This window comes from Lotus japonicus, chromosome 6 (assembly GCF_012489685.1).
Source record: "Lotus japonicus ecotype B-129 chromosome 6, LjGifu_v1.2".
Taxonomy (NCBI): Eukaryota; Viridiplantae; Streptophyta; class Magnoliopsida; order Fabales; family Fabaceae; genus Lotus; species Lotus japonicus.
This window is the reverse complement of record NC_080046.1, coordinates 3,043,216-3,059,432: the sequence shown is the minus strand read 5'-3', so window position 1 is coordinate 3,059,432 and position 16,217 is coordinate 3,043,216.

Here is a 16,217-nt window from a genome sequence, read left to right as displayed (position 1 = left end):
GAAATTGAAACTCCGGATGAAGATCTTGATCCACGTGGCGAGGGGCGAGTGAACAGGCCCACGCCAATCGAAGAAACAAAGGCGCTAAAGTTTGGCGACTGCACTTTGAAGATTGGGACCAGACTGACTGACGAGCAAGAGACGCGTTTGACAAGGTTGCTAGGCGAGAACCTAGATTTGTTTGCTTGGAGTTGCAAAGATATGCCAGGAATTGATCCAACTTCATCTGCCATCGATTAGCATTGAATCCAAACGTAAAGCTTGTTTCACAACTTAGGCGGCGCTTGGGTGGAGACAAAGGAAAGGCGGCACAACAGGAGGTGGACAAGTTGCTGGCAGCTGAGTTTATCAGGGAGATGAAGTATCCAACGTGGTTGGCGAACGTTGTGATGGTGAAAAAGGCGAATGGAAAATGGCGAATGTGCGTGGATTATACAGACTTGAACAAGGCATGCCCGAAGGACTCTTATCCCCTTCCCAGTATTGATAGTCTCGTTGATGGTGCCTCGGGAAATGAACTGCTCAGCTTGATGGATGCTTACTCCGGTTACCATCAAATCCGCATGCACCCAGCTGACGAGGACAAAACGACATTCATGACCGCTAGAGTTAACTATTGCTACCGCACCATGCCATTTGGGTTGAAGAACGCCGGGGCAACTTATCAGAGATTGAAGGATAGGGTCTTTGCTGGGCAGGTTGGGAGAAACATGGAAGTTTATGTTGATGATATGATAGTCAAGTCTGTACGTGGGGTGGACCATCACCAAGACCTAGAGGAAGCGTTTGGCGAGATAAGGAAGCACAATATGCGCCTCAACCCTGAGAAATGTTCTTTTGGTATTCAAGGTGGCAAGTTTTTGGGCTTCATGATCACATCCAGAGGGATAGAGATAAATCCAGATAAATGTAAGGTGATTCAACAGATGAAAAGCCCCACTAATGTGAAGGAAGTTCAGCGCCTGACAGGGCGGATGGCAGCTTTGTCCAGATTCCTCCCTAAATCTAGCGATCGTCCTCTTTTTTTTTCAAGTGTCTGCGGAAGAACGCTGCATTCGAGTGGACGGCGGAGTGCGAGGAAGCTTTCGTTCGCCTCAAGGAGCTTCTATCGTCGCCGCCAGCCTTGTCAAAGCCGGTCCAGGGACACCCGCTTCACTTGTATTTTGCTGTGAGTGATAGTGCGTTGAGTTCTGTAATACTGCAGGAGATAGATGGCGAGCAGAGAATTGTTTATTTTGTCAGCCATACGCTCCAAGGCGCAGAGATTAGATACCAGAAAATTGAGAAAGCGGCGCTGGCGGTCCTCGTCACCGCCCGGCGGTTGAGACCTTATTTTCAGAGCTTCCCAGTGAAGGTGCGAATAGATTTGCCTCTAAGACAAGTGCTGCAAAAGACGGATTTATCGGGAAGATTGGTCAGCTGGTCGGTTGAATTATCTGAATATGGACTGCAATATGATAAACGCGGCAAAGTTGGCGCACAGTCATTGGCTGACTTTGTGGTGGAGTTGACCCCAGATCTAGTTGAAAGAGTAGACACCCAGTGGACTCTCTTTGTGGATGGATCCTCCAATAGCAGTGGCAGTGGCGCGGGCGTGACATTAGAAGGACCGGGAGAATTGGTACTCGAGCAGTCGTTGAAATTTGAGTTTAAAGCAACAAACAACCAGGCGGAATATGAAGCCCTTATCGCCGGATTGAAGTTGGCGATCGAGGTGAAGATCGGAAGGTTGCTGATAAGAACGGATTCTCAGCTAGTGGAGAGTCAAGTGAAAGGAACTTTTCAGGTCAAGGATCCCAATCTGATCAAGTACCTTGAGCGGGTGAGATATTTGATGACACGATTTCAGGAGGTAGTGGTAGAGTATGTTCCTCGAGCTAAAAACCAGCGGGCGGACGCGTTGGCCAAATTGGCGAGCACGCGGAAGCCCGGTAACAACAAAAGTGTGATTCAAGAAACGCTGGCGTGCCCCAGCATTGAAGGCGAGCTCATAGGATGTGTGAATAGATGGGCGACGTGGATGGGCCCCATAATATCTATCTTGGCGGAAGACCCAGCGGAAGTTGAGCAATGCACAAAGGAGCAACGGCGGGAGGCGAGCCATTATACTCTCATTGATTGAAACTTGTATCGCCGTGGTTTTTCGACGCCACTGTTAAAGTGCTTATCGCCAGAGAAATATGAGGCGGTAATGTCTGAAGTTCATGAGGGGGTGTGCGCAAGCCACATTGGTGGGCGATCTTTGGCTTGTAAAGTGCTGAGCGCAGGTTTTTATTGGCCCACGCTCAGGAAGGACTGTATGGACTTCGTGAAGAGATGCAAGAAATGTCAAGTCTTTGCGGATTTATCAAAGGCGCCGCCGAGGGAGCTAGTAACGATGAGCGCCCCATGGCCTTTCGCCATGTGGGGAGTGGATTTAGTAGGCTCATTTCCAACCGCAAGGTCGCAGATGAAGTTTATTTTAGTGGCGGTGGACTACTTTACTAAATGGATTGAAGCAGAGCCCCTCGCCAGGATAACCTCTGCAAAAAAAATTTAACTTTTACTGGAAGCGTATTGTTTGCAGGTTCGGAGTGCCAAGGGCGATTGTGTCTGACAACGGGACCCAGTTTTCAAGTAACCAGACGAGGGAGTTTTGTAAGGAAATGGGCATACAGATGAGATTCGCCTCCGTGGAGCATCCGCAAACAAATGGACAAGTGGAATCTGCTAACAGGGTGATCCTGCGCGGGTTAAGGCGACGACTGGATGAAGCCGGAGGAGCCTGGCTGGACGAGCTTCCTGTAGTCCTTTGGTCGTACAACACCACCGAGCAATCCACCACGAGAGGGACCCCATTCAGAATGACATATGGGGTGGATGCTATGTTTCCTGTAGAAATTGACAATTTTACTTGGCGGACCCAGCCAGATTTTGAAGGTGAAAACCAGGCCAATATGGCGATGGAGTTGGATTTGTTGTCCGAGACGCGTGATGAGGCGCACATACGAGAAACGACGATGAAGCAGCGCGTAGCGGCCAAATACAATAGCAGAGTTCGCCCCAGAGACATGCAGGTTGGCGATTTGGTCCTCAAGTGGCGATCAGGAACTTCGGGAAACAAGTTGACTCCAAACTGGGAAGGTCCCTACCGCATCGTCAAAGTTTTAGGAACAAGAGCCTATCACCTAGAGGAGCTTAATGGAAGGCGGCTGCCCAGGTCATGGAATGGTTTGAGCTTGCGCTATTATTATAGTTGATCGTGGGCGAGAAAGCTGGCAAGGCGGAAGGCTCCGAGGAAGAATCTCCGATGAAGAATCTCTGATGAACAATCTCCAATGTATTCTCCAAAGTTAATGTCTCCAAACTATCCAATGTGTCTCCAAACTCTCCAATGTATCGCCATAATAAAAGCGCACTATTTTTCTCCGAAAGGAGTTTTTTAGCGAGGCGCTCAATCAATAAAATTTAAATTCATGAAATTCATGTGTCCAAGAATTCCAGGGATTCCCTGACGATCGGAATTGCCGATCGATATAAAAGAATTACGGCGATCACTAGGTGGGACAAGCTTGATCCCCAAAGGGGCTTGCTGGAACCCTGAAGGCGGCGACGATTCCACAAATGGCCTTTAACGCCTGGGAATCACCCCCCGGAAAGTCTGATGTGATCGTCGGTCCCGTAAACGATGTGCTGGGTAAGTCTCGCCAGAATACGACGAGCGCCGTTAACTAGGAAAAAGTCTTGGGACCCCTAAATGGCCATTGGGACCCAAGCACCGTAAGCCCCGAGCGGGCAAAGCCCCGGGCGAAGCCCTCAAGAATGGAGGCCATTTATCCCTTTGTGGGAAAATGTTTAAAGACTTGGCGGGGAAAAGCCAAGCAAAAAGCCCTAGTTAAAATTAACGCACAAAATCGTTAGGCGTAATTCAATTGCTTATATGACGCGTGAAAAATAGCGCAAGATATATGGTCGGCGAATGAATAAGGAGGAAGGCGAGTGTTTAGTCACTCAGGATGTCGAGTATTTTATTACTCCGGGGTGTCAGGGCGTTCGGCTATGAAATTCATTCTAAATCTTTAACAATAAGAATGCGGTGATTTACGAGGAGGCGATATAAGAGTCTATGGCGAGAACAACCATTCAAAGCAATTCGCAAAGCAAATATTCAAAGGCGATCAACACAATGGCGAAAAAGTTACTTATATTAAAAATAGCAGAAAGTACATTACGAAAATCAGACAAGAGGCGAAGAGGTAAAGGTTAAGTAAAAATTAAAATTAAACTACTGATTGTTATTTTTTGCCTCTCCTTCTTCTTCTTCTTCTGTTTCTTCTTCTTCTTCCTCAGTCGCAGTCCAGAAGTTTGGATCGATCAATGGAGGGTTGTCTGGGCCAACCAGTCCTTCAGCGGTGATTTCTTTCATGATCCCCATGGGGCTAAAGTCAAAATCAGGAAATAGGTGTTGGGCTTGGTCCTTGGCGAGGTAAAAGCCACGCTCGCGATTATCATAGGCGACATCGGCGGCTTTGTCCCTCGCCTCGGCGGCCTTGGCTCTCTCCACCGCCAGCTCGAACTCCAACTCTTTGATCTTCGCAAGTCGGGAAGTCATCTCAGCATCCTTTGCGGTGAGGGCTGCCCCATGAGCCTCAGCCGTTTTCTTGATTTCTTCCGCAGAAGCTTGCATCACCGCCTCCAGATCTGCTTTCGCCGACTCCTGAGCCTCGGCAAGCTTTTTCTCCTGTTCCGCCAGCGCTTTTTTTGTTGATTCCAGTTCAGCGCCCAACAACCCAAGTTCTGATTCCTTGGAAGTAAGCGCCTCGCCCTTGGCGGCCAATTCCTTCTCAACTTGCTCTTTTTCTTTTTTGCAAGCCTGGAGGCTTGCGTCAAGGCCATCAGCCTCTTCCCTCATCAACTTTAATTGGGTCTCCAGCTCACCAATCTTATTTCCCGCCATGCCAATCATTTTGTTGGCTTGAACCTTATCTTTCCCAGCCTGGTCCAACAGATTGTCGAACCTCCTCTTCCAGGCAGCGCCATCCTCTCGAAATTTGGCATTATCAGCCCTCAACTTTTCTACATCAGCAGCGGCGGCGCTAAAATTGTCAAAAGCATGGGCGAAGATGCACCCTGCACGCAGAAGGCAAGCAAGGCTTTCCTCCTTGGCTTCCTTTTCTATAACCTCGCGATCGAGATCGGTGAGCAAGAATTCGGAGGGCTCAATGGTGCTGGGCAATATCCTGGAATGACTAGTGGAGGCATTTTTGTCGCCAGTCGCCTGATCAATCTGAGCTGGCGTGACGGTGGCAGTGGCTTCAGGAACGGAAGATTCTTCCTCAGGGCGCGGTGGAGGAGTTGAATTGCGCCCATCGCTTGTTGGAGGCGGGCTAGATGGAGCACCCTGGCAAGTAGAGTTGGGATCTTGGCGAGGAGGGGACTTAGAGGTTTCCTTCTCTTTTCCTTTTTCCCCTCCTGGTTGTTGACGAGGCATGGTCGCCCCGATGGTAGTAGACTGGGTGGCCGGTGCGGAGGCGTTGGAGATTGCGGCGGCGGTTGCAGCGTTAATAGCAGCGAGCTTCTCAGCAGCTGAGGGCTGAGAAGTGATGGTGGCGGTTCCGGCATTCGTAGATTTGCTGGCAGTGGTGGTCGTTGCGCCTATGGTAGTAGACTTGGAGGCGGCAGTAGACTTGGTGGTTGCGGCGGTGGAAGTCTTGGTGGCTGAGAGTTTGCTTGTCCTGCCGATTGGAGACTTTGAACTTATGGCGGCGGCAATGATAGGTTGGGCGCCAGGAGTGGAGGCGCCAGGGGCTTCAGATCTTGGGGCGGTGGAGTCTTCGGCGATGGAGGAAGCCTTGACTAATTTCCTTCTTTTGGGGGCTTGAACGCCCTCGCCTTTGTTTTCTCCCCCGCCACGTTTCTTCGCATCTCCATCAGAGCTGAACTTAGGAGAGAAGCGGGCCATTTTCCTTTCGCGGGCCTTTAGGAACTCAGCGTTGGTGAAGTTCATATCTTCTGCAAAAAACAAAGGAGGAAAACGTTAGTAGCAGCATAAAAGTTCGAGGTAAGCAAAAAAAAAAAAAAAGAGGAAAAATGGCGATGGGACGGGAAGGAATTATGGGCGACCTAAGTATTTGGGTGTCTTGGAAAGGCGAGCACCTTCCAGGACTGTTGAACACTCAAGGATGGGGAGTGGAGCAAGGAGGTTTAGGAACGCCTTGTCCTTGACGGACAGGGATTCTTCGGAGGGGTCGGTAATCCCGTTGGGCTTTTCAGTCCAGTAAAGAGGGAAAATAGCGGTTCCATCTCTAGGGGTGAAGGCCTCGGGGTAGGTATGATAGATCGCCACACGGAAGTATTTCCAGGGGAAGGAAGACTTGGCGTTGCTCTTGTGAGGGTTCAAGCACTTTCGGCCGGTCCAGGCCTTCAGTGAGATCCATCCTCTATTCTTGATGGACTTGGAGTAGAAGAAGCTGGAGGGAGTCAGGGTGGTACCAACGGCGGCGCACAAAATCTCAAAGCACCGGATGAAGGCCCAGACGTTGGGATGAAGCTGGCAAGGTGCCACGTTGATGTCACGAAGAACAGTCTGGACGAAGGGCGAAAAGGGAAGCCATGAATCCAAGCTCGCTGAACATATACTTGTAGGCGTAAAAGAAGTGGGATCTCTTCACATCACTGTTCGCCCTGTGGAGCCAAGGACGATCATCAGCGGAGCAAGGCCAGATCCTAAGTTTGTCGTTTATCTCATCATCGTCAGACATACCACCAATGCTACTCACAAATTCCACAACAAGCTCTCTGTTTTGGAAAATGGAAGGTTGGTCAATAGCACCGTGGGTAGGCGCTCCCCGAACAGGAAGAGGTAGGGTCGCGAAGGTTCTTAGCCGAAAATGGGGGATTTCCGACACCTCCAAGCGGAGGCCGCCGACAGCAGTTGAATCAGGGTCATTTTCAGAGGAGGAAGAGGTGTGGTTTGGAGAGTTAGGGTTTGAAACCATGTTCGAGATAATGATGAAGAAGAAAAGATAAATTGAAAAAAGATGCAGAGTCAGGGAAGCAAGGACTCACCGGGCAAGGAGGTGAAGAGTGGATAGCGGAAAGGATGGTAAGCAACGGCACCGGAGCGGAAATGTGCAGTTGGAGCTTGGTATGCAATAAGGGAGGTAAAGAGAGGTTTCGGAAAGGGATGATTGAAGGGAAGAAGGGTTTTTATAGGCAAAGGGGGGAAGTTGGAAGGGTGACGCGTGGGGGACGCGTGTGGAAGGTTGGGAGTCATCATTGCCTTTGGGAAGTGGGACGCGTGTGGTGAGGAGTTACTGCGCATGATTGGACAGTTACTGAAGGGAGTGGGTTGCGTGCAAAAAGGAGTTATGATGAGTGAAGTGACGGTTGCGGAAAGAGGGGAAACTGACGTTTCACATGAAGCAGTTGAGATTTGAAAATATTTTGAAATCTAGGGAAGCGTGAAAGTCTCGCCATTGTAAAAGCCAAACGCCATCGCCTGACAAGTAATGTCGCCAATAAGATCTAGCCGCGTGCCAAGTGCATCGCCAGCCAGACACTCAAATTGTTAGCGCCTATCGCCTAGCCCGCCAAACGAAGAATGCCCGCCTACTCCTTTAAACCGCCAGTTTAGAATGCTCGTCCCCGCCACCTGTGGACTTGTGGACTCGTCGGTTTGGGTTGCCTACTGAGACCTGCGGACTCGCCGACCAAAGACGCTCGTTTTCCTTCACTTACGCCATGTTGGCGATATAGATTTTCTCTCTTTTCCGCAAAGCCATGTTGGCAACTTAAACTTCAGCACACAATAGGATAACATGTAAAAGCATTTAAAAGACACACTTAGCTCTCATGCTTCGAGCTCGGTGTCTTGTGGACTGGGCGAGCCCCTAGAGGGGCGACGCCCAGGATTCAGCCCGCCTAAGGGCGCACATTTGGCCTTAAGTTGGGCCTCAACGCGGGAGGCCCAGTTGGCCCAATAGGTAGTACTCAGGCTCTATAAATAGGAGGTAGTTACCAATTGTAGGGGACTCTTAGCTCATTTGATTAATTCACTCATGAAATTCAGCACTTTCTCTCTCATTCTCTCTCTCTCTCTAGCACATTCTTCCACTCTCTAGGGGCTATACCCTCCCTTAATGTTCAATCCTAGAACAATGGGTAAAACATTTTTTTGTCACACTAATTAAAATTTATAGTTTTTAGTAGTCAACTCTAATGCAATAGGTGAAGTTGATCCTCACCGGTGATGAACTTATGTTAAATGTTATTCGGCAAACAAAGATCTTACCACACTAGTTGATGTGTAATATTTCCATTAATATGAGGTGTAATATGTTTAAGTCACATAAGCCCTAAAAAAGGCCATGTCACAATATTGAACTACCGGCTTGTCTTTTTCTTCATTCTAGTCATCACCGCCACAAGGAGGGGGAAAGAGAGAACCGTGTTTCGTTTGAGTTCGTAAAGTAGAGCTCCTCGACGAGGGTAATGGCTCCTCGAAGGTTGAAGGAGAATGTCATGGGTTCACGGCGACGAAGTGGTCGATATTGGTAGTTTGGAGGACAATGGAGATCACCTCTTGACGATTTGAGCAAACGAAGTATTCGTAGCCTCATCTCTACAACACCCCATGCAAATTCTCCCACTAGGAATCACTTGCGGCTCCTTGTATTAGTAGAGGCAATAGTGTGCAATATGTCAAATCTAGGGTTTAAGCATCTTATGCTCTATTTATAAGCCCCGCAATGAGGCAAACCATAATCCTTATTGGAGCTTGATTAGGCTTATCCAATGGGCTAGTCCAATAATAGTCTATCCAATAGTCTAGTTCAATAAGACAATATATTATAGCCGACTTATTCTATGTGTGTGACCCTATAGATCGATATCCTTGATATATTTAGATTGCAATATTCAAATATAAATATTAAACTACTAGTGCATATACCAACAATGTAAAAGTAATGTTCGGCATAATCAAAAGCTAGATACAGAGACATGTGTTGGGTATAAAGGAGATGATTTAAATTACGGCGGGTCATCCATATTAAGCTAAAGAGAAAACCATAAGTGAGTTGGACACCACATTTTTCACCCAAAACTTTAAGACATTAGTGTGAGGTTGATCAAGATCCATCAAACTCCTGTTGGGTATGAACTGATCACCCTTCAGCCACAAAAAGTAGCAATTTCGTAAACTTGCGTGCGTGCATAATGGAAGGAAAACCTAGAAGAGAAGAATGATGAACAAAATAGAAAATTACCGGAAAATGGTAATGGGTTGGAGGGCTGAGAAGGCTTCTGGGAGTGTACCAATCACGATCAAGACTCCACATTTTTGAACGAGTTTGAAATTGTAATCACTTCCTTCTCCAACAAGAACAAGAACAACAAACTGAACAGGAAGAAGAAGATGAAGATGATTTGAACGAATGAGTGTTAGAGAACTCTAACTGTATAACAGAAATGTAATATTGAATTTATGAAAGGTTGAAGATTACACAAGATGATCTAAGCTATATATAGAGAGAAAGAGGCTTGCGCAGCAAGCTATCATGAGAGAGAGAGAGAGAGAGAGAGAGAATCAGTTACACAATAACTGATTCTGTTAGCTAAACTAACTACCCTAACTGATTCTGTTATGGCTTGCCATGTCAGCAAGGCCATGTTGATACATATACTCTAATATCCCCCCTCAAACTCAAGGTGGGTGAGAAACAAGTTTCTCACTCACATTGAGTTTGCTGCGAAGGTCTTCAAATCTTGTAGGAGAGAGTGCCTTTGTGAAGATGTCAGCAATCTGATCAACAGAGGGAACATGATGAACAAAAAGAGACTGATTCTGGACCTTCTCTCGAACAAAAAAGATATCAAGTTCCATATGCTTTGTTCTGGTATGGAGAACAGGATTGTGAGTTAAGGCAACAACTCCCATATTATCACAGTAAATCTTAGGGACTGTAAAAGGAACTTGCAATTCCTGTAATAAGGACTGTACCCATAGTAACTCAGCAAAAGTATTAGCCAAACTTCTATACTCTGCCTCTGTACTAGATCTTGCTACTAAGGTCTGCTTCTTAGAAGTCCATGTGACCAAGTTAGGACCAAAAAAGACACAAGAACCAGAGGTAGACCTTCTATCATCAGGGTCTGACCCCCAATCCGCATCACAGTAGGCCACTAAAGAAACTGGTGAGTTCAGGGAACAAGGCTTGATGTGAAGTCCATGATGAATAGTACCTTTGAGGTACCTAAGTATTCTCTTGACAGCCTTCCAATGCTCCTCCAAAGGTTGGCTGAGAAATTGACACACTTTGTTTACTGAAGAACTAATTTCAGGCCTTGTCAATGTTGCATATTGCAAGGCACCAACAATGGACCTATAGAGTGTAGGATCTGAAAAATAATCTGCCCCATGTTTACTAAGTCTAGCACCACTAACCATAGGTGTAGAGATGCCTTTAGCTTCAGCCATGTCAGCTGTAACGCCCCGATTTCTCGAGTGTCACACAGTAACCAATTAATCCATTTTTCGTAAAGAATTTTTGTTGATTCAATTATTAATCTTGAATTAATGACAAAAGTTCTAATATTGCGAAACTCTTAAAAACTATACCAAATTAACTTGCGGAATACAAAAAAACCAATGCGAACTCAAATTCATTAAACAACGGAAATGTATAAAATATTTATCCCAAATGAAACCTCGTTATAAATTATATTAAGTGGAAGGAAAATATCCAACTGAAAGGTAAACTAAATAGTTCAACGCCCACCCGATACTCTCAACCCAGAAGAAGAAGTACAAGTCACTCAACCCAACCCTAGTCATTCCGGAGCATGTCCTCCATGAAGTCTTCAAGTCCACATAGATGCCCCCTTGACCATTCTGGAACTGCCGCTTGGTCCTTGCAGTGAAGCTCCGGGACCACAACTCATCGTCAGATGGGTTAATCTCATTCCAAGGATCGTCTGTCACCTTGGGAAGCTCTTCCTCTGGCTCTAGTTCGGACTCCTCATCATCGTGGCTCAACTTCCAACAAGTCACCATGATCGTAGCCAACACCATCTACCCCCCACATATAACAAATAAACAAGTAGCGCAATGGTCAGGTCGATAGAAATAATAATAACAAAATCGACAGTACACAATATAAGTACGTTATATGTCTTTTATGGGAATAAAGTCAGTTAGTCAGTTACTAACGAAATCTCACATCACACAACCCACCAAACCTTCCTTGGCCAATCACATACATCCGCAGATGTACAAATCACGTGAAGCTGCAATACTTCACAAAAATCTCATGGTGACCGCAGTCAACCAAACACGTGGAGCCGCAATGATCCACAAAATTTCTAGGTGACCGCAGTCAACCTTTTCACGTGGAGACCAACAGTCAATCCACAATTCTCCCTCGCGTGCAAGCCCATCGTTCGCATGGACTATAGTCTACACTAGACCTATGTCCATATTATTCACATTTACTTGCAAGCGAGTTAATTACACGTTTCTCTTAGTTTAAGTCTCTAAAGTCAACCTAGAGTCTTACATCAACATCGCATAAATACAACAATTAAACGATCACAGACACATCGGGAATTACAGCTAGATGAGCGACCCTTTGAACAATTTCCAATAATATCACAATTCATGTAAGGCATAGCATAAACTTACACTTACGCATGGCACATCATGGCATAAATTATCAAATAAGGTAACATAAGGCTTATGCATGGAAAACAACACATTTTCGCAACTTAGCTTTTTGGACAGCAGAAACAACGCTCATTGAAACTGGTCTACAGAATGCGTCCTCCAACAAAAAATCATGTATAATATCTTTCTGGAAAGCTATTTTAAAGATCTACAATTCTCTAGTTAAAATCATTTTCATTTGAGCCCCAGAATTAGGTGATATTACTCCTTAAAGCTTCTGTCCGACACAGGGAAAAACAGCAGGTATGACAGTTACCCAAAACGACCTACAACACACAATACTAGACCAAAATTTATGATCTTTATATGCCTGGAAATCTCTTTCGAAGATATACAATTTGTATGTTAATCATTTCTTTATTTGACGACCAGAAACAAGTGAAAATAGGACCTGAAGTTTACTGTCCAGCACAGAGATCTGACAGAGAATGCATTTGCCATCAATTTCGTTTTAGCCATTCTATTCTATGGGTTCTAAGTCATCTACCAGCATCAAATATAGTAACATGTTCACAGTGTAACCCAATATCACATGGAAAAAGTCCAGCACACATCGCATATTCAAAACCTCAAGCACATCAATCAATTTCATACATAAAATCATGTCAAAGCATGACAATATGGCCTAGACATGCTACCCCACTCCTAGGACCAGCCCTTACCTTGGCTAACTTGGTGAAAAGGAAAAGGTTTTGGTGAAGAAAAGGTCCAAGAACGCTGCTGTCCACGTCCCCTCACTCTCCCTCGCAGCTCTCTCTCTCTCTCTCTTTCTCGCAAGGTTCTCTCTCGCGCGCGCGTCGTGAGTGGTGGTGGCGGCGGCTTGGGCGGCGGCACTACTCTTCTCTCTCAAGCTCTCTCTTCTCTCTTTTCTAACATGAAATAGTTTGGGTGCAACTTCTGTTTTCTGATTCTTAGAAAATAGGGTTTCCCCCCCCCCCCTCTTGACTAAACCCATGCAAACCAACATGTGGGCTAGGGTTTGGCTTTTACCTTTTTAAGCCCAAACCACTTAAACCTATTGCCCACTAATTAACCCTAATAAGGTCTGAACATAATTAAAACCCAACTATTTTTAATTAAAAACCCAACCAAATTCGGAATAAAAATAAAAACACATTAATGAATTCGCTGGCACTTTACTGCCAGAACCCTGGTCGGTAAAATTCGAATATCTCGACCTACAGAGGTCGGAATGACCTGATTCCACTTCGAGAATTTTCTACACTTAAAGGGCTACAACTCTAATGAAGGAAGTTTTCCCAAATGAGATTGTTAAGGCCCTCTAAAAATTCACACAAGTTGACAGGCGTAATCTGTCCAAAACTCAAACTTAGCCAAAAGTCTCATTTTATTCAATCTATCACTTAAGCATTACATAAGTAAGTCTAGGGTCTTACATCAGCTCTCTCCAAGAGATCTCCTATGTATTTAGTTTGAGTTAGGAGAAGAGACCTATCTTGCAAGTGATGAACTTGAACACCAAGAAAGTAGTCTAGCTGACCTAATTGCTTCAAAGCAAATTTTGAATTTAATTTCTGAACAACCTCTTGAATAAAGGGCAAGAAATTTCCAGTGATAATAATATCATCCACATAGACTAGGATGTAGATGACATTAGACTGGTTGTGAAAGGTAAAGAGAGAAGGATCACAACAGCTTGCCTTGAACCCATACTTGACTAGAGCTGCCTTCAATCTGTCAAACCAAGCTCTAGGGGCTTGTTTGAGCACATATAAAGCTTTATTGAGCTTGCACACAAGTGACTTGTCAGAATTCTGAAAACCAGTAGGTTGTTGCATGTAGACTTCTTCTTGAAGAGCTCCATGAAGGAAAGCATTATTCACATCTAGTTGATGAATATGCCACCTTTTGGAGACAGCCAAAGTGAGAATTAAACGAATGGTGATTGGCTTTACTACTAGAGAAAAGGTTTCTGCATAATCAAAGCCTTTCACTTGATGATAGCCCTTGGCAACTAGCCTGGCTTTATATCTATTAACTGTGCCATCTGCATTCTCTTTGATGCGAAAAACCCATTTACACCCTATTGGATGCCTACCCTTGGGAAGAGAGACTAAAGTCCATGTATTGTTGGCCATGAGAGCATCATATTCTGACTTCATTGCAGCCATCCACTTAGGATCCTTGAGAGCATGTTTTGTTGTAACTGGTTCTGCTTGTGCCAGAAGCAAAGTTGGAAAGAGTCTTGGCTTAACAATTCCAGACTTTGCTCTGGTTTGCATAGGATGCAAATTGGTCACTTGGTGAGGCTGAGAGGAGCCAGTTGTTGGAATTGAAATAGCAGAAGCAGGATCCTGTTGATTTGAAGGAGATGGACTGGAAATTGCAGTGGAGGAGGCAGAACCAGAAGCAGCAGGATTCCCTGAGATAGTGGCAGCACCATTGACTGATGAAGGTGGCTGGGACTGCAGTGATGCAACTGAATTAGGAGATGCCGTGTCAGCAGGCTGAGAATGATGAGGAGAAGGAAATGGTTGCTGCAAAGGAGGCACAGAAGAAATAACAGGGATAATAGAAGACATATGAGATGTATGAGAAGCAGGAACATCAGAGGAAAACAGAGTAGAATAAGGAAACTTGAATTCATTGAATTGTACATCTTTAGTGATGTAAATTCGACCATCACTAGCAAGACACTTATACCCTTTGTGTGAAGAAGAATAACCAAGGAACACACATTCCTGTGACCTAAAGGAAAGCTTAGAGGAATTATAAGGTCTGAGATGAGGATAGCATGCACTTCCAAACACTCTAAGAATCTTGTAATCAGCTGGAACCTTGAAAAGTTTGTGATAAGGGCTAAGATTATCAAGAACAGGAGTTGGAAGTCTATTTATGAGAAATGTAGCTGTGAGAAAAGCATGGTCCCAATAGGATGAAGGCATGTTAGCACAAGCTAAAAGAGCTAAGCCAGTCTCAACAATGTGTCTATGCTTTCTCTCTACACTAACATTTTGATGGTGTGTATGAGGACAAGTGAGTCTATGGGTGATGCCTAACTTTTGGAAATGTGGAATTAAAGGTTTGAATTCAGTTCCACCATCTGTTTGGACAGACTTAATTTTTAAACCAAATCTTAATTCAACCATAGCTTGAAACTGAATAAAAACAGTACTGGTTTCAGATTTTCTTCTAAGTGGATAAATCCAAGTGAATCTTGAAAAGGCATCAACACATGTAAGAAAATATGAATAACCAGCAGAGGATTCAATAGATGCAGGTCCCCACAAATCTGCAAAAACCAACTCTAATGGAGCAGTATAAAGAGTGGAGGAAGAAGATGAAGGCAATTTATGAGATTTAGCAACACAACAAGATTGACAAACACTATATTTTGATTTATGTGGAACATGAATTTTACAAATGGTAAGAGCTGATTGCAGAGCCTCATGATGAGGATGCCCTAGTCTAGAGTGCCACAGGTCATAAGCTGTGGGACTTGTTACATTATTGGAAGGAAAAACAGAAGCATTAACTGCAGGAGATGCAGCCTTGGACACTGAAAAAGCTGAAGGAACAGAAGCTGAAGAAAGACCCTTGAGAAATGTTGAAGAGTGCATGCCATCAAATGAATAGAGACCATCCTGACCAAGAGAACCTCGAAGAAGAGTCCTAGAGGTACCTTGAGATTTGATAGTAAAATGAAAGGGGTGAAATTCAAAATAAACACCATTATCTTGAGCAAACTTGCTTACACTAACCAGATTTTTAGTAATATTTGGAACAACTAAAAGATTTTTAAGAAGTAGAGTAGTGTGTGTGTGAAAGGGAGAAGAAAAGGAAGCTGAACCAATGGATTTGATGGGCAAACCTTGACCATTTCCCATGTACACTTGATCATTCCCAGTCACTGACACACCATCTGAAAACACAGAAGCATCATGAGTAACATGATGAGTTGCACCTGAGTCAGGATGCCAATTGCCAAGAGTAGAAGGTGCAGAAGCTAGCATTGCTTGTGGAGCACGTGGCTGTGGTGCAGGAGCTCTAGGAAGCAAACCAAAACCAGGACCAGGACCAAAACCATAGCCAGGAGGTGTAAACATTCCACCAAAAGCAAAAGGAAAACCAGAACCAAATCCTGAGTTTGGAAATGGCATTCCAAACTGTGAAGGAGCTCCATAAGGTTGAAAACCTCTAAAAGGAGAGTAGCCAAACTGAGGCATCATGCCAAAAGAAGAACCAAATCCAAAGGTTGGAGCCATAGGTGCTTGAGCAGACATGTTTTGCTGTGAGTTTGGCTGAGGATTAGGTCCAGAAGTTGAAGAATTTCCCCGATAGTAGCAAATGCTTGCATCATGGCCATATTTATGGCAGATCTGACACTGAACAGAAGAGCGATCACCGCCGCGTCCACGGTTGTTGTAACCGCCACGGCTGCCGCGTCCACGGTTGTTGTAACCGCCGCGATCGCGATTATCTCCAGATCTGGATCGATTGTCATCACGATCATCATACGCACGTTCTTCACGATCATCAGATCCAGTGCGAG